The sequence below is a fragment of the Primulina eburnea genome, chromosome 10 (assembly GCF_022965805.1).
Source record: "Primulina eburnea isolate SZY01 chromosome 10, ASM2296580v1, whole genome shotgun sequence".
NCBI classification, from domain to species: domain Eukaryota; kingdom Viridiplantae; phylum Streptophyta; class Magnoliopsida; order Lamiales; family Gesneriaceae; genus Primulina; species Primulina eburnea.
In genome coordinates this window covers 14,649,916-14,677,748 of record NC_133110.1, presented here as the reverse complement: position 1 = coordinate 14,677,748, position 27,833 = coordinate 14,649,916, and the positions used below count along the sequence as shown (strand labels likewise).

At 36.6% G+C, this 27,833-nt stretch overlaps 1 protein-coding gene across 1 annotated transcript in view; it reads left to right on the top strand.

Moving 5' to 3' along the window:
• The window catches only part of LOC140842921 (probable U3 small nucleolar RNA-associated protein 11), a 185,619-nt gene that overhangs the window by 118,171 nt on the left and 39,615 nt on the right, over positions 1-27,833 (top strand). The gene's annotated exons all lie outside the window — the stretch shown is intronic.

Here is a 27,833-nt window from a genome sequence, read left to right as displayed (position 1 = left end):
CTTTGAACATACGTACATACATACCTTGACGTGCCATCATCATAAACTTTCATAAACATACTGCATACTTGAACATACGTAACTTCATCATTTTCGTAGAGGATGTTTCAAAGCAAGTGACCCTTAACATAATAAATATCTGATCAGACAAACCACAGTACTGGGCTGTAGTGCCTAATTTCAATGCACGTATAACCCATGCATTCATTTAATTATTTAATCATTTAAATTAATTTTAAATGAGTTTTAGCGATGCATGATTTATTTGCATTATTCTAAATTATTTATGTTTATGTGATGCGCGTTAAAACGTTTGTCGAGTTTCATGTTTCAGGCGATTATTCGAAGCGGGATTGGGAAAAAGACCCGGTGACGATTTTGGCAATTTAAAACGTGGTATTCTATTTTAAGTTGAGTTTGGGGGCATTTTTAAATAATTTAGTGAGTTTTAGCATTTTTGAGCCTAAATCATTATTTAGCAATTTTAAGAGTTTAAAACTTTTAAAAATTAGTATTTTATGAGATGTTAGTATTTTAAAGTATAAGATAATTATTTAGTAATTTTAAGACTTTTAAACTTTTAAGTTTAGCACTTGCACTATTTATTTTTATTAGAGTTGTGTTAAAGTTAAGGGAAAGTTAGTATTTTTTTTATTAAGTTGTCAATTAGTCATTAGCAACTTTTAATTATAAACACACACCAACACACTTTTACATGCAGTAATCACACGCACAAAACACACACTCTTCAATCCATTCTAGTTTGTATTATTTTTGAGAGAAAAAGCTTAGGGTTCTTTGCAAAACAGCAGCCGCCCCTTTTATTCAATATTCCCAGCGATTTTCGTTGGTTATTTTCAAGGAAAAACGGTGCCACGTTCGTCCCGGATCAACCTCGCTCCTATCTCCGCTTCGGTGTCGTCGTTCGGCAACGTTTATCGTTAAAAAGGCACGTATAATCTGTTCTTGCTGTGTCGATCAAGTCATATATTGTATTGCATTGTTTTTATGCGTAAAAGTTATGTATCATGATAGTAGTTTGAGCGGATCATGAATCGGATCAATTGCGAAGGAAAATTTTTAGATCTAAAACTCGTTTTTACTGTTCATGTCAAAACTGCGATTTTTATGTTCATATTTTGGGAAAACTTTCAACGGCAAAAACGTAGAACTCTTCGATACCTTCGATTTGATATATGATTCGAAATTTTTGGACGAAAAATGAGTGAGTTATGATATTTTCCGTACGACTGCGCAAACTGAAATTTTCAGAAAATTATGTTATTGATAAGTTTCTTGAAGTTTTATGTTGCAGGCTTCGTTGGAAACCGACGGGCGATCGTTGCTGCGTACGAGTATGTTAGTATCGAGGTTTGTGGTATTTCTAAGGTTTTGATGTATGTCGTTAGGCGTTTGAATTAGTTTAAGGTCGTAGGAAATCGATCGATGTCAATTGCGTAATCGGTGTTGCATTGTGTTGTATAGTGGATGTCGTATTTTGAGGTGTTTGTATAAGTTTTGATGCAATGTTATGGTGTCCTAAGAAGGGTCTTAAGGGGGTCGAACCATTATATTCAAGTGTCAATTTGGGTGGGTAGGCAGTGTATAAGATTTCTCGCAGGTTTCGACGTACAGTGGCCACACGGACCCGGACACGGACCCAAGCACGGGGTCCGTGCCTTTGCTTTCCACTTAGTGCGTCTAGGCAGTACGTACACGGACCCCTACCCGGACACTCACACGGGGTCCGTGTCTTCGCGTTTCAGTCGATGTCTTCTTCCAGAGCCTACACGGACCCCCATCCGGACCCAAGCACTGGGTCCGTGCCCCTTCCGTTTTCCGACACATTATAGGCAGTACGTACACGGACCCTCTCCCGAACCCTAGCACGGGGTCCGTGTACCCTTGTTTTTGGGAACTACTTGTAAGTTCATTTTAAGCTTGATGTTAGGGGTTAGTGCAAGGATTATTAAGGGCGTGTCGTGGGAAATTGTAGAAGGTCCTAAGTTATGATTGAGCTTGAAAGTAAGCATGAGTTTTCTACGTCTAAGTAATGCAAGTTAAGTATGAAATCCATGTTAGTAAGTTGCAGCAACGGCCCCAGTCGAAGTCCAACGAATCCCTCAACGCCAAGTAAGTATGTATGACGTGCAAGAAAATATTTTAATTTTCTGAGGTATGCTAAATGTCTTGTGACCAAATTATGTTAGGATTGGAAAGCGTTAAATTATGAACGGGGACCAATCTGCCCGTTAAATTATGAACGGGTTAGATCGTGGTTGTGAAGCGTTAAATTATGAACGTGGATCAACTGGCCTGTTAAATTATGAACAGGGATCTTATGTATGCGGCAGTGGATACGTCCCTGTCAGCCCTAGTACTGTGGTATAGTCTGATCAGGCTCTTTTACGTTATGGGTCACTTGCTTTGAAACATGCCTCTACGCAAAATGATGAAGTTATGTATGGTTACGTATGCAGTATGTTTATGAAAGTTTAAGTTATGGCACGTCGAAGTATGCATGTACGTATGTTCAAGTTTTAATGCGCAAGTTCAAGTTTCAAATTATGTATGTCCTATTTTAAAGTTGCATGTGATTTTTATTATGTAGTACTCGTTATTCCAGTTTATACGTGTTGAGTCTTTAGACTCACTAGACTTGATCGATGCAGGTGAGTACGATGAGCAGGAGACAGGAGGTGGCGACCAAGGGGCAGGCTTGGGCTGAGCGGTAGGCTAAACCCGAGGACCGCAAGTTTATGTTTATGCAAACTTTTAAAATACTCTGATGGTTTGATTTGAATGTGAGACGTTTTGAGACAGCGTTCTTTTAGAAAACTTTTATTTGGTGATGGATTATTTTAAAGATATTTTATGTATGTTGGGTGACGACCGTACGGATGTTTTATTTGATTAAAATTTTTAATTTTTCCGCAAATTTCAAGTAGTAAAAGTACGGTACGTTACAGTTGGTATCAGAGCCAGGTTCTTGTAAAGGGTTACGCCTACTGCCAGTCGCAAGAAGCTCTCGAAGTCACACCTCAAGTCTGTAAGTTTTAAAGTTTTGAGCTATGCTATGTATTACGCATTAAGTCATGATTTCAGCATGTTTATGTTTTAAGTTCAATTTACGTGCATCATAAAATATTGATATATGTTCATGCATGTTGGGTTTACGTGTTAGGTAATTTATTGGAACAATATGCCTCCTAGACGTGTGATCGACCGTGAAACAAGGGATGAGAACAGAGAGCACCGAGTAGAGGACAGGGAACATCGAGATGAGGAGAGGGTCAATCCTCCTCCACCTCCACCACCAGATATGCAGGCACAGATGCTTGCTGGCATGACGCAATTCTTCGCACAATTTGCGAGGAACCAGACTGTTGCGGGCCACGAGGAGAGGCCTAGACCGGAGGCAGTATATAAGAGGTTCCGGAGGATGAGCCCGAAGGAGTTCTCGGGTACTACTGACCCGATGGTGGCGGAGGGATGGATCAAGTCCATCGAGATGATATTTGACTTCATGGAGCTGACGGACGCTGACAGGGTCAGATGTGCTATATTCTTATTAACTGGAGACGCTAGGTTGTGGTGGGAAAGCGCATCTGTGGCAGTCAACTTGCAAGTGCTGCCTTGGAATGGATTCAAAGAGGTTTTCTACTCCAAGTACTTCACTGAGGAAGTACGAACTAGACTCACCAACGAGTTTATGACGCTGCGGCAGGGGGACAGTAGTGTGGCGGAGTTTGTTAGGAAGTTCGAGAGGGGATGTAACTTCGTGCCCCTCATTGCAAATGATGCCCAGGCGAAGTTGAGGCACTTCTTAAATGGTTTGCGGCCGATCTTGCGTCGTGACGTGAGGGTAGCTGGCCCTACTTCTTATGCAGATGCTGTTTCTAGAGCTCTGGCTGCAGAGCAAGACCAGCGGGATATTGAGGCCGACAGGCAGGGCAAGAGGCCCTATCAAGCTCCACCGCAGCCTCACCATCAGCAGCAGAACCAGCGACCCCACTTCAAGAAACCGTATCAGGGGCCGCCAGGAAAGAAACTTTTTCAGGGACCGCCGAAGGGCAAGGGTCCCGTTCAGCAACAGGGAGCGCCGCAGAGACCAGTTGTTTTTCCAGTGTGCCCAAAATGCAACCGCCAGCATCCGGGAGAGTGCCTATATGGGTCAGGCAAGTGTTTTAAATGTGGAGCTACGGACCACATGCTGAAAGAGTGCCCACAGTGGAAGCAACCAACCCAGGGCAGGGTATTCGCCATGCATGCTCAGGAGGCGGATCCAGACACTACTTTACTGACAGGTAACCTTTCTACGTAAGCTCGACATTTCGCCGCCTTGCATGTGAAATTTTATTTGGGACTATTGGCGTGCTAGGAATTTTGTGTGCCTAGAGTTATTGAGTTCTATTTTACTGGAGGTATGTTAGTAAGTTTGGGGATATAAGTTTTGTGTTGTGCTAACGCATCTCAGGAAACATTTTTATTAAGAGATTATCCACAACTGCACTGATAGACTCGGGAGCCACTCACTCCTTCATATCAGAGACGTTTGCCAATCATTTAGACCTCAACTCCATTGGCCTAGACGTGAATTTTTTGGTAGTAGTCCCATCAGGGGAAGAGCTGTTAGCTACCAGTGTGGTCAGAGATATCGACCTGGAACTGCATGGCCACCTAGTGTATGCAGATTTAATCATATTGCCGATGCCAGAATTCGAGATTATCTTGGGCATGGACTGGCTGACTAAGAATAGAGTTCTGATAGATTTTCAGAAGAGGTCAGTTTTAGTTAGACCGCCGGGCATGGAGCAATTTCTTTTTGAGCCAGCCAGATGGAGAAGCTTTCCTCGCATGATTTCATGCATGCAGGCGAGGAGTTTGATCTCCAAGGGATGTCAGGCCTTTTTGGCTAGTATTATTTCAGCGCCTGACGTGCCCACTCCATCTCTGTCAGAGGTACCTGTAGTCGAAGAATTTCCAGACGTCTTTCCTGATGACGTCACCGGCCTTCCACCAGAGAGAGAGGTGGAGTTTGTAATCGATCTCGTGCCAGGCACAGCGCCAATCTCTAAAGCACCGTACCGATTAGCTCCAACAGAGATGTTAGAGCTCAAGCAGCAGATTCAGGAGCTCCTCGACAAAGGATTTATCCGCCCTAGTTTCTCCCCGTGGGGACGCACCAGTGCTTTTTGTAAAGAAGAAGGATGGGAGCATGAGGTTGTGCATCGATTACCGTGAACTAAACAAGGTAACGATCAAGAACAAATACACGTTGCCTAGAATCGAAGACTTGTTCGATCAGTTGCAGGGAGCTACCGTGTTCTCTAAGATAGATCTTCGATCAGGGTATCATCAGCTGAAGGTTAAGGATGAAGATGTTCACAAGACGGCCTTCAGGACCAGGTATGGGCATTTCGAGTTCTTAGTAATGCCATTCGGTTTGACGAATGCTCCAGCAATTTTCATGGATCTCATGAACCGAGTATTTCAGCCGTTCCTCGATCAATTCTTCATAGTATTCATTGACGACATTCTAATATACTCGAAGAGCCATGAGGAGCACAACCAGCACTTGAGGACAGTTTTGCAGACCTTGCAGAGTCGCAAGTTATTTGCGAAGTTCAGTAAGTGTGAATTTTGGCTGCAGAAAGTTGCATTTTTGGGGCATATAGTATCCAGCAGTGGTATTGAGGTGGACCCATCGAAGGTAGCAGCCGTTAAGGAATGGGTTGAGCCAAAGAACGCATCAGAAATCCGTAGCTTTTTGGGTTTAGCAGGCTACTACCGTAAGTTTATTAAGGGATTTTCGTCCATAGCAGTGCCGCTCACCTCACTAACCAAGAAAAATTCAAAGTTTGTGTGGAGTGAGGAATGCCAGAAGAGCTTCGACACCTTGAAGCAAGCTCTTATTTCAGCGCCAGTGCTAGCCATGCCGACAGGGCAAGGTGAGTTTGTGCTTTATACCGATGCATCTAAGCTCGGATTAGGCGCAGTGTTGATGCAGCAAGGTCGGGTCATAGCTTATGCTTCCAGACAGTTAAAGGTGCACGAAAGGAACTACCCGACGCACGATCCTGAGTTAGCCGCCGTCGTCTTCGCACTGAAAATTTGGAGACACTACCTATACGGCGAGAAATGCCAGATTTTCACCGACCACAAGAGTCTCAAATATTTCTTCACACAGAAAAAGCCGAATATGAGACAGAGACGGTGGTTAGAACTTGTGAAAGATTACGACTGCGAAATTAGCTACCATCCGGGAAAGGCTAATGTTGTCTCAGACGCTTTGAGCAGAAAAGTGGCAGTTGTTGCTCAGTTGACAGCTCAGAGACCACTACAGTCGGAGATTCAGAAGTTTGGTCTAGAGATTTATCGTGATGGCAAGGCTCCTAGGCTGTCTAATCTGACAGTCAAATCTGATTTGCTAGACCGAATCCGAGCAGGTCAGTCTTCAGATGAGCAGCTACAGAAATGGAGACGGAAGGATGAAGCTAAAGGCAGTGTTTTGTACACAGTGTCAGATGGTATCGTGAGATACAGAGATAGAATGTGGGTGCCTAGTAGTGATTCGATCAGACAAGATTTTCTGACAGAGGCACACGCATCTCCGTATTCTATCCATCCGGGAGGTACCAAGTTGTATAATGACCTCCAGATTCTGTATTGGTGGCCAGGGATGAAGCGAGACATCCGTAGATTCGTGTCAGAATGTCTCACTTGTCAGCAAGTAAAAGCTGAACATCAGAGACCAGCAGGGTTGGTAAAGTCACTCCCCATCCCCGAGTGGAAGTGGGAGAACATTACTATGGATTTTGTTGTTGGGTTGCCGAGATCAGTCAGGGGATCGAATTCCATTTGGGTTATAGTGGACCGACTCACTAAGTCAGCGCATTTTCTGCCAGTGAAGACGACTTTCTCCATGACGCAGTATGCGGATCTTTATATCAAGGAGATCGTCCGGTTGCATGGTTTCCCAGTCTCTATTGTGTCCGACAGGGACCCGAGGTTTACATCGTCCTTCTGGAAGAGCTTACATGCAGCCATGGGGACGAAGTTGCTTTTCAGTACAGCTTTTCACCCACAGATAGATGGCCAGTCTGAGCGAGTGATTCAGGTTTTAGAGGACTTGCTAAGGGCGTGCATGATTGATTTTCAAGGAACTTGGGAGTCTAGACTACCTCTAGTGGAGTTCACATACAACAACAGCTTCCAAGCATCTATTGGTATGGCTCCCTATGAGGCGTTGTACGGGAGGAAGTGCAGATCACCAGTTCATTGGGATGAAGTTGGGGAGAGGACAGAACTTGGTCCAGAAATAGTTCAGCAGACTGCAGACGTGGTGGTAAAAATTCGTGACAGAATGAAGACCGCCCAGAGCCGTCAGAAGAGCTATGCAGATAAAAGGAGGAGAGATCTCGAGTTTGCCGTAGGAGATCACGTTTTTATTAAGATAGCACCTATGAAGGGTGTTATGAGATTTGGAAAGAGAGGCAAGTTGAGTCCGAGGTTTATTGGACCGTTTGAGATCTTGGACAGAGTTGGGACGCTAGCGTATCGTGTAGCCCTTCCGCCGAATCTGGCCGGGGTGCACAATGTGTTCCATGTCTCGATGCTGAGAAAATATTTGGCTAATCCTTCTCATGTTCTGAGTTATGAGCCGCTGCAGTTGACTCCAGACCTGTCTTACGAGGAGAAACCAGTCCAAATCCTAGACAGACAGGAGCGCAGACTTCGGAACAAAGTGACTAAGCTAGTCAAAGTTCGGTGGTTAAACCAATCAGTGGAAGAGGCCACTTGGGAGTCGGAGACAGATATGAGACTTCGCTACCCGGAATTGTTCGGTAAGGCTTAATTTCGAGGACGAAATTTTTATAAGCGGGGGAGGAACTGTAGTGCCCGATTTCAATGCACGTATAACCCATGCATTCATTTAATTATTTAATCATTTAAATTAATTTTAAATGAGTTTTAGCGATGCATGATTTATTTGCATTATTCTAAATTATTTATGTTTATGTGATGCGCGTTAAAACGTTTGTCGAGTTTCATGTTTCAGGCGATTATTCGAAGCGGGATTGGGAAAAAGACCCGGTGACGATTTTGGCAATTTAAAACGTGGTATTCTATTTTAAGTTGAGTTTGGGGGCATTTTTAAATAATTTAGTGAGTTTTAGCATTTTTGAGCCTAAATCATTATTTAGCAATTTTAAGAGTTTAAAACTTTTAAAAATTAGTATTTTATGAGATTTTAGTATTTTAAAGTATAAGATAATTATTTAGTAATTTTAAGACTTTTAAACTTTTAAGTTTAGCACTTGCACTATTTATTTTTATTAGAGTTGTGTTAAAGTTAAGGGAAAGTTAGTATTTTTTTTATTAAGTTGTCAATTAGTCATTAGCAACTTTTAATTATAAACACACACCAATACACTTTTACACGCAGTAATCACACGCACAAAACACACACTCTTCAATCCATTCTAGTTTGTATTATTTTTGAGAGAAAAAGCTTAGGGTTCTTTGAAAAACAGCAGCCGCCCCTTTTATTCAATATTCCCAGCAATTTTCGTTGGTTATTTTCAAGGAAAAACGGTGCCACGTTCGTCCCGGATCAACCTCGCTCCTATCTCCGCTTCGGTGTCGTCGTTCGGTAACGTTTATCGTTAAAAAGGCACGTATAATCTGTTCTTGCTGTGTCGATCAAGTCATATATTGTATTGCATTGTTTTTATGCATAAAAGTTATGTATCATGATAGTAGTTTGAGCGGATCATGAATCGGATCAATTGCGAAAGAAAATTTTTAGATCTAAAACTCGTTTTTACTGTTCATGTCAAAACTGCGATTTTTATGTTCATATTTTGGGAAAACTTTCAACGGAAAAAACGTAGAACTCTTCGATACCTTCGATTTGATATATGATTCGAAATTTTTGGACGACAAATGAGTGAGTTATGATATTTTCCGTGCGACTGCGCAAACTGAAATTTTCAGAAAATTATGTTATTGATACGTTTCTTGAAGTTTTATGTTGCAGGCTTCGTTGGAAACCGACGGGCGATCGTTTCTGCGTACGAGTATGTTAGTATCGAGGTTTGTGGTATTTCTAAGGTTTTGATGTATGTCGTTAGGCGTTTGAATTAGTTTAAGGTCGTAGGAAATCGATCGATGTCAATTGCGTAATCGGTGTTGCATTGTGTTGTATAGTGGATGTCGTATTTTGAGGTGTTTTTATAAGTTTTGATGCAATGTTATGGTGTCCTAAGAAGGGTCTTAAGGGGGTCGAACCATTATATTCAAGTGTCAATTTGGGTGGGTAGGCAGTGTATAAGATTTCTCGCAGGTTTCGACGTACAGTGGCCACACGGACCCGGACACGGACCCAAGCACGGGGTCCGTACCTTTGCTTTCCACTTAGTGCGTCTAGGCAGTACGTACACGGACCCCTACCCGGACCCTCACACGGGGTCCGTGTCTTCGCGTTTCAGTCGATGTCTTCTTCCAGAGCCTACACGGACCCCCATCCGGACCCAAGCACGGGGTCCGTGCCCCTTACGTTTTCCGACACATTATAGGCAGTACGTACACGGAACCTCTCATGAACCCTAGCACGGGGTCCAGTGTACCCTTGTTTTTGGGAACTTCTTGTAAGTTCATTTTAAGCTTGATGTTAGGGGTTAGTGCAAGGATTATTAAGGGCGTGTCGTGGGAAATTGTAGAAGGTCCTAAGTTATGATTGAGCTTGAAAGTAAGCATGAGTTTTCTACGTCTAAGTAATGCAAGTTAATTATGAAATCCATGTTAGTAAGTTGCAGCAACGGCCCCAGTCGAAGTCCAACGAATCCCTCAACGCCAAGTAAGTATGTATGACGTGCAAGAAAATATTTTAAGTTTCTGAGGTATGCTAAATGTCTTGTGACCAAATTATGTTAGGATTGGAAAGCGTTAAATTATGAACGGGGACCAATCCGCCCGTTAAATTATGAACGGGTTAGATCGTGGTTGTGAAGCGTTAAATTATGAACGTGGATCAACTGGCCTGTTAAATTATGAACATGGATCTTATGTATGCGGCAGTGGATACGTCCCTGTCAGCCCAGTACTGTGGTATAGTCTGATCAGGCTCTTTTACTTTATGGGTCACTTGCTTTGAAACATGCCTCTACGCAAAATGATGAAGTTATGTATGGTTACGTATGCAGTATGTTTATGAAAGTTTAAGTTATGGCACGTCGAAGTATGCATGTACGTATGTTCAAGTTTTAATGCACAAGTTCAAGTTTCAAATTATGTATGTCCTATTTTAAAGTTTCATCTGATTTTTATTATGTAGTACTCGTTATTCCAGTTTATACGTGTTGAGTCTTTAGACTCACTAGACTTGATCGATGCATGGTGAGTACGATGAGCAGGAGACAGGAGGTGGCGACCAAGGGGCAGGCTTGGGCTGAGCGGCAGGCTAAACCCGAGGACCGCAAGTTTATGTTTATGCAAACTTTTAAAATACTCTGATGGTTTGATTTGAATGTGAGACGTTTTGAGACAGCGTTCTTTTAGAAAACTTTTATTTGGTGATGGATTATTTTAAAGATATTTTATGTATGTTGGGTGACGACCGTACGGATGTTTTATTTGATTAAAATTTTTAATTTTTCCGCAAATTTCAAGTAGTAAAAGTACGGTACGTTACAGGGCTGACATGGACGTATCCACTGCCACATACATGAGATCCATGTTCATAATTTAACAGGGCGGATTGGTCCCCGTTCATAATTTAACGCTTTCCAATCCTAACTTCAAACCCGTTCATAATTTAACAGGGTGGAGAGGTCCTCGGCCACGTTCACCGACTTCCAAACCCATTCACTTTTGGTCACAAGACATTTAGCATACCTCAAAAACTTCAATTATTTTCTTTGCACGTCATACATACTTACTTTGCATTGAGGGATTCGTTGGATGTCAATCGGGTCGTTGCTGCAACATACTAATATGAATACATAAACTTAACTTGTACAACTTAAACGTAAATTTCATGCTTAATCCCAAGCTAAATAAATTCTTAGAACATTCTATAATTTCCCATGACATAACCTTGTAAAACATCATATTAAACCATGGTATAAAACCTCAAATCAAACCTTAAATAATAAAAGAATATACCTAAAATCTGAAGGTACACGGACCCCGTCCCTAGGTCCGTATCATGGTCCGTGTCCGTGCGCTTAAAAATTGTTGTGATGAAATAAGAAGGCACGGACACCGTGCCTACCTCCGTGTCTGGGTCCGTGTCCGTTCTGTTCGACGAATTATTTTATGAAAATTTTGCGACATGTCTATTCTCCCAATTAACACATAAGGCATCAAGATTCATCACTATGAGACTATTATAGGACACCATAACAATGAACTAAACTTTTATAATCACCCTACAATTCCTACGACCCAAAATATTGTCATTTATATTAAAGTTTATTTCTTACGACTTCTTAATAATTCAAGCTCTTAACGACATGAATCAAAACCTCAAAAATACTCTAATCATCATTACTAACTTTATTATATGCAGCAATGATCACCCGTCGATCCCCAACAAAGCCTGCAACATAAAAACTTCAAGAACATATTAAAATTCATAAATTTCTTGAAACACGATTTGAGCAGTCATACTAAAAACTCCATAACTCACTCGTTTTTAATCCAAATAACTCAAATTTTATATCAAATCGAACGTATCGAAAAGATCTACATTTTTTTAATTAAAAGTTTTCTCAAAATATGTACCGAAAAATTGCAGTTTTCGAAAGAACAGCGAAACATGAGTTTTCGGATCTAAACATAGCAATCATACTAAAAACACCATAACTCACTCGTTTTTAATTCAAATAACTCGAATTTTATATCAAATCGAACGTATCAAAAAGATCTAAGTTTTTGTAATTAAAGGTTTTCTCAAAATATGTACCGAAAAATTGCAGTTTTCGAAAGAACAGCGAAACATGAGTTTTCGGATCTAAAAATAGCAGTCATACTAAAAACACCATAACTCACTCGTTTTTAATCCAAATGACTCAAATTTTATATCAAATCGAACGTATCGAAAAGATCTACATTTTTGTAAGTAAAAGTTTTATCAAAATATGTACCGAAAAATCGCGGTTTTCGAAAGAACAGCGAAACATGAGTTTTCGGATCTAAAAATAGCAGTCATACTAAAAACACCATAACTCACTCGTTTTTAATCCAAATAACTCGAATTTTATATCAAATCGAACGTATCAAAAAGATCTACGTTTTTGTAATTAAAAGTTTTCTCAAAATATGTACCGAAAAATAGCAGTATTTTATAGAACAACAAAAATGTGAATTTGGTGATCCAAAATTTTTTCAAACTTGATCTAGACGTGATTGCTCAAACTTCTACGCATCGCACATATAATTTTTGCATAAATAACAACACAACACATAATATGACAAGATCGATGCATCAAGAACAGAATATACGTGCCTTTTGATATTTAAAAATACCGTAACGACGATACCGAAGCAGAGATGATGCGGAAGACGATCCGGGACGAACGTGGCTCAATTTTCTTCAAAGAAAACTTACTAAAACTTGCAGGAAATTTGTGAAGGAAAGGAACGATGCTTGTTGAAAGGAAAGGCGAGAGAAGAGGAATAATATGGAGGTTGATGGAGAAGAGTTTAACAAATACTTCTCTTCCCTTTAGTCAAAACAAGTAATAACATGTGTGTTTTGTTTTAACAATAAAGGTGTGTGTGTGTACGTGTATAAATATATATATTATTGAATATATGTGTGAGTGATATGGAGATTATTGACAAAAGAGTTTAACACAAAATTTTCTTCTCCTTTAGTCAAATAAAATAATAGAATTGTGTGGGTGTGTGTGATATACGTATATATATATATATATATAAATTTTAATCCTTTAAATAAATTTACTAAAATTTTCTAATTTTAAAATAAAATGTTCCAATACTAATTCTTTAAAAGTTTAAAAATCCTAACATTACTAAATAAATGAATTAGATATTTAAATTACTAAAACTAAATAATTCATTTAAAATACTCCAGTTTTAACTTAAATAAAATATAGCATTAAAATTCACTAAAAATCGTCCCGGTCTCCCTTCCTCGATCTCGCCTCGAATAATCGTTTGAAACATAAAACTCAAGAAAACCTTTTTAACGTATATCCATTAGACATAACTATTAAAATAATGCAAATTCTTAAATTATGAATTAAAACACAATCTAATGAAATAAACATGCATTAAAATCATTTAATAAAATACATAAGCAATTTAATACTTGCACTCACGTGATTCATGTGGACTTCTAATTTTCGAGACATCACAATCTATCCCCCTTAATTTGAATTTCGTCCCTGAAATTCGCTTATCCTCGGTAATCCAAAAGTTTAGATTCTTAATTCTAGTATTCTAAAAATCCACGCTACCGCTGCGCTACTCTGATAAATATTTAAGTCTTATGTTGTCTTACGTCTCTTCAATCCTAATTAAATTTCCTACCAAAAACCTCGTTTGCGATTCACAACTTAAAACGACTTATGGAGACTTACTTTTACTTTACTATGATCTCGACTTCTAACTTTTCTCGTTGTTCCCAGTATTAGAAATGAAGGTTCAAGCTTATCGTATTTTTACTTTTCTTATACTATACTCGTAATGTTCATCGAACTAATACATTAGCATCAATGCAGTTTAGCCTAAGAAATCTTAGCACCAAAATTTTTCTGATCAACTTCTATCCACGACAATACACTTATAAGTTGAACATTTTTCTTACCTCATAATAATATTGGCCTATAACTCTTGAATCAATTCTTTACCTTACAATACCACCGTATGTAACTTAGTTATTTACAAATACGTCCCAAATATAAAATTGTTGCCAACCTTTAATTCGAGTAAGGAATACGACAAGTATAAAAGTCTATAAAATTTTTAAACAAAATAAATTATGATATCTCATTATAATAATGAGATATGATATACATAATTATTTAAACATATCTAATATTATATACACCATATTTTTACCATAAAATTATACAAATACATACATATACCAACGGTCATAAAACGGTAACAAACGGCTAGTTTTTTTTCTCTCTATAAATACCATCTCACAAATACATTCAATCACTCCAACTTTCTCTTCTCTTCTAAAACTTATTCTTCATCAAATTTTTTTTTTTTTCGAAGAAAAAGAAGATGACTTTTGCAAAGTTATTTTCAATTATTTTAGTTATTATATTTACGATTCTTGTATTTATCGGAGAATATCCTCCTCATGTTTTTTCTTTATTTTTACGATTACTTGTAATTGTTGTTTATCCATTACTTTGCATTGCAATATTCATTAATTAATAAAATGCATCGTGATTTGTCGTACCACCATGACAAAATTTTAGATTTCTTACTCGATAAAAATCTTAATATTCATTAATTTGATAACTTATGTTGAACACCACTAATTCTTTTTTGTTTTTATTTCACCCAAAATTTCGTATGATCAACTATACCATAAATTTGAAATTCAACTTTACGCAACCCAAATAGTTTTGGATACATAATTCCAACACACATTCACTTATTCCCAAGTTTCTTCATAACTTACAAAAATTTCTCAAGACAAAATGTCTACCTTAATTCTTACATGCGTCGTCTATCGAATAACCTAATCATCAATCATACCCAACCTTATAGAAATATCAAATTTCAACAAAGGTACAAGCTTAACTGTTACATTCATGACTAAAACTTATGACACATCAAATTTAAATTCCCGAAATTTCACTAACTCATTGTCTACTCTTATAACTTAGCTAATCGAGCAACTTTTCCTCAAATCATCATCCTGAATTCTTAATTTGCCGTAACATCAATTCACTAGCGCTTAACTTTTCGATCCCAATGTCGATTCATCCTACAATTCCCTTGATCACCATGTCTTATAATATTATAACCCAAATACTTCAATGTTCTAATGATCTCTTCGAGCTTAAATCCCCGAGAATTTCTATCATTTAAACTATTCAATTCTCACTTACCGCTAAACTAGTTATCCCAATTTCTCAAAATTGCAAAATAAATTCTCACTTTCCTCGAAATTTTATCCAATTGCCCTAAAGTACAAAAATTTTACAATTACCCATAAGTTGTTGGCGTTCCTAATTCTATCTTATAGATTTGTCGTAACATAAAGTTCAATAATTTTAAGCTTATTAAACCCAAAATCAATTCCATAACCTCGAAAAGCTACTGATCTTACTCAAGTGTTCCTTAAAAGTTCGAACTAAATCCTCAAAATTTTCGAAATTTGCAATTTGGTCCTTAAAGTTCCCAAAATTTATATTTTTGGCCCTACAACTCTTTGAAATTTGCATCTTCGTACCCATAAATTTTTCGACTTAACCTCATTAACCTTAAAATTCTTTGCACTCAAAATTAAATCCCCAAAATTTGGTAAATTTGAAAATAATCCCTTAGAATATTTCTTTACACTTAGGTCCTTAAAATTCTCAATTCATGTAATTCAATCCTTAAATATATCTAGATAGAACATACACTTTAAATAAATTCTTCATCTTTATACTTCCAAAGATCTTCGTAGTCTTCGAATCATTAATCCTTACATGAAATCTTCAAAAATTAATTAAGCTAGCAACCACGAACCATTTGTAATTTCGTAGAAAATCTACAAGTCCCAAAAGCATTCATCATTGTCAAGTTTAACTTATGACCCACAAGTATAACATCAGTACTACTAACCAAAAATTAATATAGACAAATCATTTTCAACTTTTCCAAACGCCCAAAAGTAAAATTTTTACTCATGTCCAAGTCCACCACACCAACATGCAAGAAATTAATTACTTTCTCATTTCATGTCATAACATGCATAAAAATTTTAAAGATCCAATCTCAATTCATAACGACAAGTCCGCCTGTATTCTGAAACGTATGTCATGTAAACATACATGTAATAGAATTTAAAGCATACACATACTGAAATCATGACTTGATGCTCATTACTTAAAAGACTTTAAAACTTTAAAACTTACAGACTTGAGGTGTGACTTCGTGAGCTTCTTGCGACTGGCAGTAGGCATAACCCTTTACAAGAACACTGCTCTGATACCAACTGTAACGTACCGTACTTTTTACCATTCAAAATTTGCGGAAAAATTAAAAATTTTCTTAAACATAAAATTCATACAGTCGTTACTTATCATTCAACATAATAATATTTAAAATCAACATCCCATACTCAAATTTTCCAACAAAGTACTTATTCCAAATTATCTCACAACCAACATAAAAACATAATATTTTTAAAGTTTTCATAAAACATAAACATAGTTGTCCTCGGGTTTAGCCTTCCGCTCAGTTCAAGCCTGCCCCTTGGTCGCCACCTCCTGTCTCCTCATCAACATACTCACCTGCATCGATCAAGTCTAGTGAGTCTAAAGACTCAACACGTATAAAATGGAATAACGAGTACTACATAATAAAATCGCATACAACTTAAAAATAGAACATACATAACTTGAAACTTGAACTTGCATAATAAACTTGAAACTTGCATAATAAATTTAAAACTTTCATAATAACCTTAAAACTTGAACATACATACTTTGAAACTTGAACTTGAATAATAGCTTGAACTTTGCATAATAACTTTGAACTTTGCATAATGACTTTGAACATACGTACATACATATTCTGACGTGCCATCATCATAAACTTTCATAAAAATACTGCATACTTGAACATACGTAACTTCATCATTTTCGTAGAGGATGTTTCAAAGCACGTGACCCTTAACATAATAAATATCTGATCAGACAAACCACAGTACTGGGCTGACATGGACATATCCACTGCCATATACATGAGATCCATGTTCATAATTTAACAGGCCAGTTGATCCACGTTCATAATTTAACGCTTCACAACCACGATCTAACCCGTTCATAATTTAACGGGCGGATTGGTCCCCGTTCATAATTTAACGCTTTCCAATCCTAAATTCAAACCCGTTCATAATTTAACGGGGTGGAGAGGTCCTCGGCCACGTTCACCGACTTCCAAACCCATTCACTTTTGGTCACAAGACATTTAGCATACCTCAAAAACTTCAAATATTTTCTTTGCACGTCATACATACTTACTTTGCATTGAGGGATTCGTTGGATGTCAATCGGGTCGTTGCTGCAACATACTAATATGAATACATAAACTTAACTTGTACAACTTAAACGTAAATGTCATGCTTAATCCCAAGCTAAATAAATTCTTAGAACATTCTATAATTTCCCATGACATAACCTTGTAAAACATCATATTAAACCATGGTATAAAACCTCAAATCAAACCTTAAATAATAAAAGAATATACCTAAAATCTGAAGGTACACGGACCCCGTCCCTAGGTCCGTATCATGGTCCGTTTCCGTGCACTTAAAAATTGTTGTGATGAAATAAGAAGGCACAGACACCGTGCCTACCTCCGTGTCCGGGTCCGTGTCCGCTCTGTTCGACGAATTATTTTATAAAAATTTTGCGACATGTCTATTCTCCCAATTAACACATAAGGCATCAAGATTCATGACTATGAGACCATTCTAGGACACCATAACAATGAACTAAGCTTTTATAATCACCCTACAATTCCTACGACCCAAAATATTTTCATTTATATTAAAGTTTATTCACTATGTGGGAGGGTTATTTTATACGGTCGCTAGTGACCGATCAGTTCAGTATGGTACCACCCGGTCTCCAGTGATCGGACAACTCAGTTCAGTTTCAGCCTCCCCGGTAGCCAGTTACCGATCAGTTTCAGCTTAGTGCAGTGGCCACAGGCGTAAAACATAATCTCAACAGAAAATTTTACCAGTTATTTCAGTACAGGGCTCCAAGGAGCAAACATTTTTACTGTGATTATCAGTCTAGTTATGCACGTATTATAATTGTTCAGTACAGATTATTTTCAGCATGAGTACAGATTATTTTCAGTATACCTCATGACATGATATTTTATCCCATGCATATTTTACTTCAGATTTTACTCGTTACCCTGCGATATATGCATGCTGAGTCTTTAGGCTCACTAGACTTGATTGTTGTAGGTGTTGATGAGGCTAGGGCCGAGGGCGGGGACCAGTGAGCCAGCTTGGGTCGGCAGTAGTGGCACCCGAGGACCTCAGTGCAGCAGTTGCTATTTTATTTCTCAAACAATATTTTTATCAGTCGTTGGATATTTTTAAATAGTGACTTTTGGCAACTTTATTTTCTTCCGCTGCGATATTTTTAAACTTTGACTTTGTTTATCAGTTGATTTTATGAACGAGGCAATTTCAGTTATTTTAAAAGAAAATTTTTAAATTTCTCGCAAATTTTCAAGTAAGGATTTTCGGGCCTTCACATATTATATTCCCTAAAGGGTCTTGCTTGTTGGCAATCGTTGCTGCATTTTCCTAAAATTTAATCCTTTTTCTATGATGTATCTTTCTACTTTGATTTTGGGTATTTAGTTTTATTCCAAATGACTTTTCTGTTTCTTGTAGAACATAACTTTATCGAATCAAATGGTTGGTTATCTGTCCGCCGTGCACAAATCCTTTTCCTTTTGATGAGTTTTTCTTTGGTTGATTTCCAAATTCCTTTTCAGTCTCTCCTTGGCTTTAGGCCTTCATATTACTTTTGTTTCTCTTCTACATCGAGGAAGTTAGACTAGAATTTGTGGTTGAGGAGTTTAGTTTAATCGTGTATAGAAACACGGTCAACATGCAGGAAGACAGATTCTTCATATCGAGAGCTAGAGGCTAGAAAAAAATGGTTAAAAGATCTAGATAAAATATACACGAATATGTCTATGCAGAAAGAGTTACAGGTATCAATATTTCAGAGAGTATGTTATACGCTTCATTTTTCCTGGTTTCGCTGTAGGGTAATCATTTTAATGCATCATTGGTGCAAAAAAAGGGGTAAGAAACGTAAATTACTGAAGATAAATGGTTAGTCCCACTTCAAGACCCGTGTATATAGGAGACATGAAAGAAACGTTAATTACTTATATACGAATTTCTGAATGAGAACCTGAGAGGGACGAACAATATCCTGTAGTCATCTGGGAATCACAATTTTCGACTGTGTGGAACTGCGATTTTTAATCGAACACGTAATTTAAACATAATTTTCTGTGATGAGTTGCAAACAAAAGTATACTCATGTTTTCATAACCGTTCACCTTCATAATCGACAGGTATCGATCGAAAAACACTGTTGAATTATAGGTTGAGGTTGTTATTTCGTAAGCTTATGGAAAATTGCATAGGCCATAAGTTTTACAAGAAAAACTGCATTAACAATGTAACGTACCGTACTTTTTACCATTCAAAATTTGCGGAAAAATTAAAAATTTTCTTAAACATAAAATCCATACAGTCGTTACTTATCATTCAACATAATAATATTTAAAATCAACATCCCATACTCAAATTTTCCAAAAAAGTACTTATTCCAAATTATCTCACAACCAACATAAAAACATAATATTTTTAAAGTTTTCATAAAACATAAACATAGTGGTCCTCGGGTTTAGCCTTCCGCTCAGTCCAAGCCTGCCCCTTGGTCGCCACCTCCTGTCTCCTCATCAACATACTCACCTGCATCGATCAAGTCTAGTGAGTCTAAAGACTCAACACGTATAAACTGGAATAACGAGTACTACATAATAAAATCAGCATACAACTTAAAAATAGAACATACATAACTTGAAACTTGAACTTGCATAATAAATTTGAAACTTGCATAATAAATTTAAAACTTTCATAATAACCTTAAAACTTGAACATACATACTTTGAAACTTGAACTTGAATAATAGCTTGAACTTTGCATAATAACTTTGAACTTTGCATAATGACTTTGAACATACGTACATACATATTCTGACGTGCCATCATCATAAACTTTCATAAAAATACTGCATACTTGAACATACGTAACTTCATCATTTTCGTAGAGGATGTTTCAAAGCACGTGACCCTTAACATAATAAATATCTGATCAGACAAACCACAGTACTGGGCTGACATGGACATATCCACTGCCATATACATGAGATCCATGTTCATAATTTAACAGGCCAGTTGATCCACGTTCATAATTTAACGCTTCACAACCACGATCTAACCCGTTCATAATTTAACGGGCGGATTGGTCCCCGTTCATAATTTAACGCTTTCCAATCCTAAATTCAAACCCGTTCATAATTTAACGGGGTGGAGAGGTCCTCGGCCACGTTCACCGACTTCCAAACCCATTCACTTTTGGTCACAAGACATTTAGCATACCTCAAAAACTTCAAATATTTTCTTTGCACGTCATACATACTTACTTTGCATTGAGGGATTCGTTGGATGTCAATCGGGTCGTTGCTGCAACATACTAATATGAATACATAAACTTAACTTGTACAACTTAAACGTAAATGTCATGCTTAATCCCAAGCTAAATAAATTCTTAGAACATTCTATAATTTCCCATGACATAACCTTGTAAAACATCATATTAAACCATGGTATAAAACCTCAAATCAAACCTTAAATAATAAAAGAATATACCTAAAATCTGAAGGTACACGGACCCCGTCCCTAGGTCCGTATCATGGTCCGTTTCCGTGCACTTAAAAATTGTTGTGATGAAATAAGAAGGCACAGACACCGTGCCTACCTCCGTGTCCGGGTCCGTGTCCGCTCTGTTCGACGAATTATTTTATAAAAATTTTGCGACATGTCTATTCTCCCAATTAACACATAAGGCATCAAGATTCATGACTATGAGACCATTCTAGGACACCATAACAATGAACTAAGCTTTTATAATCACCCTACAATTCCTACGACCCAAAATATTTTCATTTATATTAAAGTTTATTCACTATGTGGGAGGGTTATTTTATACGGTCGCTAGTGACCGATCAGTTCAGTATGGTACCACCCGGTCTCCAGTGATCGGACAACTCAGTTCAGTTTCAGCCTCCCCGGTAGCCAGTTACCGATCAGTTTCAGCTTAGTGCAGTGGCCACAGGCGTAAAACATAATCTCAACAGAAAATTTTACCAGTTATTTCAGTACAGGGCTCCAAGGAGCAAACATTTTTACTGTGATTATCAGTCTAGTTATGCACGTATTATAATTGTTCAGTACAGATTATTTTCAGCATGAGTACAGATTATTTTCAGTATACCTCATGACATGATATTTTATCCCATGCATATTTTACTTCAGATTTTACTCGTTACCTGCGATATATGCATGCTGAGTCTTTAGGCTCACTAGACTTGATTGTTGTAGGTGTTGATGAGGCTAGGGCCGAGGGCGGGGACCAGTGAGCCAGCTTGGGTCGGCAGTAGTGGCACCCGAGGACCTCAGTGCAGCAGTTGCTATTTTATTTCTCAAACAATATTTTTATCAGTCGTTGGATATTTTTAAATAGTGACTTTTGGCAACTTTATTTTCTTCCGCTGCGATATTTTTAAACTTTGACTTTGTTTATCAGTTGATTTTATGAACGAGGCAATTTCAGTTATTTTAAAAGAAAATTTTTAAATTTCTCGCAAATTTTCAAGTAAGGATTTTCGGGCCTTCACATATTATATTCCCTAAAGGGTCTTGCTTGTTGGCAATCGTTGCTGCATTTTCCTAAAATTTAATCCTTTTTCTATGATGTATCTTTCTACTTTGATTTTGGGTATTTAGTTTTATTCCAAATGACTTTTCTGTTTCTTGTAGAACATAACTTTATCGAATCAAATGGTTGGTTATCTGTCCGCCGTGCACAAATCCTTTTCCTTTTGATGAGTTTTTCTTTGGTTGATTTCCAAATTCCTTTTCAGTCTCTCCTTGGCTTTAGGCCTTCATATTACTTTTGTTTCTCTTCTACATCGAGGAAGTTAGACTAGAATTTGTGGTTGAGGAGTTTAGTTTAATCGTGTATAGAAACACGGTCAACATGCAGGAAGACAGATTCTTCATATCGAGAGCTAGAGGCTAGAAAAAAATGGTTAAAAGATCTAGATAAAATATACACGAATATGTCTATGCAGAAAGAGTTACAGGTATCAATATTTCAGAGAGTATGTTATACGCTTCATTTTTTCCTGGTTTCGCTGTAGGGTAATCATTTTAATGCATCATTGGTGCAAAAAAGGGGTAAGAAACGTAAATTACGTGAAGATGAAATGGTTAGTCCCACTTCAAGACCCGTGTATATATGGAGACATGAAAGGAAACGTTGAATAGAATACTTATATAACGAAGATTTCTTGAATGAGAACCTGAGGAGGGGACGAACAATATCCTGTAGTCATCTGGGAAGCACAATTTTCGTAACTGTGTGGAAACTGCGTGATTTTTTAATCGGAACAACCGTAAAATTTGAAACATAATTTTTCTGTGACTGATGTTGGAAACAAAAGTATACTTCAATGTTTTCATAACCGGTTCACCTTCATAATCGGACAGGTGATCGAATCGAAAAACACATGTTGAATTTATGGTGTGACTGAAAATTGTTATATTATATAAAATAATAATATTATATTATAAATAATGAAAAATATATAGTTGCCGATATAGTGATATTTCATGCTTTTAAGTTCCCAAAAATACTCTGCCATTAGAGCAGTCATGTAACGTACCGTACTTTTTACCATTCAAAATTTGCGGAAAAATTAAAAATTTTCTTAAACATAAAATCCATACAGTCGTTACTTATCATTCAACATAATAATATTTAAAATCAACATCCCATACTCAAATTTTCCAAAAAAGTACTTATTCCAAATTATCTCACAACCAACATAAAAACATAATATTTTTAAAGTTTTCATAAAACATAAACATAGTGGTCCTCGGGTTTAGCCTTCCGCTCAGTCCAAGCCTGCCCCTTGGTCGCCACCTCCTGTCTCCTCATCAACATACTCACCTGCATCGATCAAGTCTAGTGAGTCTAAAGACTCAACACGTATAAACTGGAATAACGAGTACTACATAATAAAATCACATGCAACTTAAAAATAGAACATACATAACTTGAAACTTGAACTTGCATAATAAATTTGAAACTTGCATAATAAATTTAAAACTTTCATAATAACCTTAAAACTTGAACATACATACTTTGAAACTTGAACTTGAATAATAGCTTGAACTTTGCATAATAACTTTGAACTTTGCATAATGACTTTGAACATACGTACATACATACTCTGACGTGCCATCATCATAAACTTTCATAAACATACTGCATACTTGAACATACGTAACTTCATCATTTTCGTAGAGGATGTTTCAAAGCAAGTGACCCTTAACATAATAAATATCTGATCAGACAAACAACAGTGCTGGGCTGACAGGGACGTATCCACTGCCACATACATGAGATCCATGTTCATAATTTAACAGGCCAGTTGATCCACGTTCATAATTTAACGCTTCACAACCACGATCTAACCCGTTCATAATTTAACGGGCGGATTGGTCCCCGTTCATAATTTAACGCTTTCCAATCCCAACTTCAAACCCGTTCATAATTTAACGAGGTGGAGAGGTCCTCGGCCACGTTCACTGACTTCCAAACCCATTCACTTTTGGTCACAAGACATTTAGCATACCTCAAAAACTTCAAATATTTTCTTTGCACGTCATACATACTTACTTTGCATTGAGGGATTCGTTGGATGTCAATCGGGTCGTTGCTGCAACATACTAATATGAATACATAAACTTAACTTGTACAACTTAAACGTAAATGTCATGCTTAATCCCAAGCTAAATAAATTCTTAGAACATTCTATAATTTCCCATGACATAACCTTGTAAAACATCATATTAAACAATGGTATAAAACCTCAAATCAAACCTTAAATAATAAAAGAATATACCTAAAATCTGAAGGTACACGGACCCCGTCCCTAGGTTTGTATCATGGTCCGTGTCCGTGCGCTTAAAAATTGTTGTGATGAAATAAGAAGGCGCGGACACCGTGCCTACCTCCGTGACTGGGTCCGTGTCCGCTCTGTTCGACGAATTATTTTATGAAAATTTTGCGACATGTCTATTCTCCCAATTAACACATAAGGCATCAAGATTCATCACTATGAGACCATTCTAGGATACCATAACAATGAACTAAACTTTTATAATCACCCTACAATTCATACGACCCAAAATATTATCATTTATATTAAAGTTTATTTCTTACGACTTCTTAATAATTCAAGCTCTTAACGACATGAATCAAAACCTCAAAAATACTCTAAACATCATTACTGACTTTCTTATATGCAGCAACGATCACCCGTTGATCCCCAACAAAGCCTGCAACATAAAAACATCAAGAACATATTAAAATTCATAACTTTCTTGAAACACGATTTGAGCAGTCATACTAAAAACTCCATAACTCACTCGTTTTTAATCCAAATAACTCGAATTTTATATCAAATCAAACGTATCGAAAAGATCTATGTTTTTGTAATAAACGTTTTCTCAAAATATGTACCGAAAAATTGCAGTTTTCGAAAGAACAGCGAAACATGAGTTTTCGGATCTAAAAATAGCAGTCATACTAAAAACACCATAACTCTCTCGTTTTTAATTCAAATAACTCGAATTTTATATCAAATCGAACGTATAGAAAAGATCTACGTTTTTGTAATTAAAAGTTTTCTCAAAATATGTACCGAAAAATTGCAGTTTTCGAAAGAACAGCGAAACATGAGTTTTCGGATCTAAAAATAGCAGTCATACTAAAAACACCATAACTCACTCGTTTTTAATCCAAATGACTCGAATTTTATATCAAATCGAACGTATCAAAAAGATCTACGTTTTTGTAAGTAAAGGTTTTATCAAAATATGTACCGAAAAATCGCGGTTTTCGAAAGAACAGCGAAACATGAGTTTTCGGATCTAAAAATAGCAGTCATACTAAAAACACCATAACTCACTCGTTTTTAATCCAAATAACTCGAATTTTATATCAAATCGAACGTATCAAAAAGATCTACGTTTTTGTAATTAAACGTTTTCTCAAAATATGTACCGAAAAATCGCAGTATTTTACAGAACAACAAAAACGTGAATTTGGTGATCCAAAATTGTTTCAAACTTGATCTAGACGTGATTGCTCAAACTTCTACACATCGCACATATAATTTTTGCATAAATAACAACACAACGCATAATATGACAAGATCGATGCATCAAGAATAGAATGTACGTGCCTTTTGATATTTAAAAATACCGTAACGACGATACCGAAGCGGAGATGATGCGGAAGACGATCCGGGACGAACGTGGCTCAATTTTCTTCAAAGAAAACTTACTAAAACTTGCAGGAAGTAATAACAAACACTTCTCTTCCCTTTAGTCAAAAGAAGTAATAACATGTGTGTTTTATTTTAACAATAAAGGTGTGTGTGTGTACGTGTATAAATATATATATAATTGAATATATGTGTGAGTGATATGGAGATTATTGACAAAAGATTTTAACACAAAATTCTCTTCTCCTTTAGTCAAATAAAATAATAGAATTGTGTGGGTGTATGTGATATATGTATATATATATATATAGATATATATATATATATATACATAAAATAATCATGCCAATTAAAATATTAAACAAATTATCAAATTATAATAAAATTTTAATCCTTTAAATAAATTTACTAAAATTTTCTAATTTTAAAATAAAATGTTCCAATACTAATTCTTTAAAAGTTTAAAAATCCTAACATTACTAAATAAATGAATTAGATCTTTAAATAACTAAAACTAAATAATTCATTTAAAATACTCCAGTCTTAACTTAAATAAAATATCGCATTAAAATTCACTAAAAATCGTCCCGGTCTCCCTTCCTCGATCTCGCCTCGAATAATCGCCTGAAACATAAAACTCAAGAAAACCTTTTAACGTATATCCACTAGAAATAACTATTAAAATAATGCAAATTCTTAAATTATGAATTAAAACACAATCTAATGAAATAAACATGCATTAAAATCATTTAATAAAATACATAAGAAATTTAATAACTTGCACTCACGTGATTCATGTGGACTTCTAATTTTCGAGACATCACAAGTCAGATCCATCAAATTTCACTGCGAAGAATTACAATAATGTGTGTAAAGTTTATAGCTTATATTTTCATTGTCGAAATTCTTTTCCATAAATATATAATAGAAAAAAGTGGGAAAATAAAGTGTTGTTTTGAATTTTATATATATATATATATATATATATATATATATATATATTTAGAAAACTAACATTTAAAAATAGGTTCTATTTACATATATGTGTAATAAAAGAGTTACTTTGGAGAGAGTTCAAATAAGTTTTATGGTTTATGCATAAGTTTTTAGGTTTGCTACCTTTTGCTGTGACAAGCGAGCAAACTTGGGCCGCCACACATCGATTTGATATTTAAAGAATTCAGTGGTGAACCCAAGTTGGTGATTTATTGTTAAATTTTATCGTGAATTATTTAGTTCTGGCCATATTGATAAGTTGTTTTTGATACTGGGTGAGAAAATTGAAAATAAGGCATTTCTAGATTTGATAAAAAGGTTGTTTGAATGTAAGATAGTCAACATTGAATTGGGTGGGGTTTGTTTAGGCAGGGTCTGCCTCAAGAATCTGCCTTGAGTTCGATGTTGATCAATGTTTACTATAATGGGTTTGATAAGGAAGTTCAAGAATTACTATTAAACACGAATAAAGAGATTCCTAAGTTCGTGGAAAATGATCTTGTATCGGCTGAAAGAGATTCAGACCATGTTTTTTTTATAAGCCATTGAAGATTTATGATGTCCGATTATTGGATGAGATATTGATTGTTACTTCAGGAACAAAGATTGATGGCTTTAGAATTGAATAATAAAGTAGTGAAGTTATTAGAACGTGATTTGGATTTGAGAGTGGATAAACTTACAACTGTCATTCATAGCGCGGTTCACTACAAAAAACAGAAGGCGTAGCGACGGTTTAAATAAAACCGTCGCAATTATAGCGCCGGTTTTTCCTAAGCCGTCGCTATATAGCGACGGTTTTTATTAAAAATGTCGCCTATTAAATTTAGAGACAATTTACTAACACCCGTCGCTATAATAGCGACGGGTTTATTAAAACAGTCGCTATATTAGCGACGGTTTTTCATCAACCGTCGCTAATATTGCGACAATTCCACAAACCGTCGCCCATGTGCGACGGTCTTGTATTCTACCGTCGCTATGTTAGCGACCGTTTTCAATCAACCGTCGCTTAATTTTAAAGACGATGGGTTTTATCAAAGCAGTCGCTATAGAGCGACAGTTTTTTTAAAACCGTCGCTAATATTAACGACGGTTTCTTAAAACCGTCGCAAAAATAGCGACGATCTTCTTCCAAAGAACCGTCGCTATAAGCGACGGGAGTTGAAAAACCGTCGCTTCTAGAATGCAACGCAGCCTCCGTGATGGATCGCGAAACCGTCGTTAAAACTGTCGTCTTACCCTTTTCATTATGTAAATAATAATTCCAAACTATAACAAAAGAATCATTAATATTTTCAATATCAATCTTCATAGTTTAATCTAAAAATTAATGAAACTCTAATCAAATAATTGCATGCACAATGATATTAGTATTATTAAACATTAAGAGACCTGAATTAATTAAATTTAATGTCATTATCTAACTTTTATGTAACA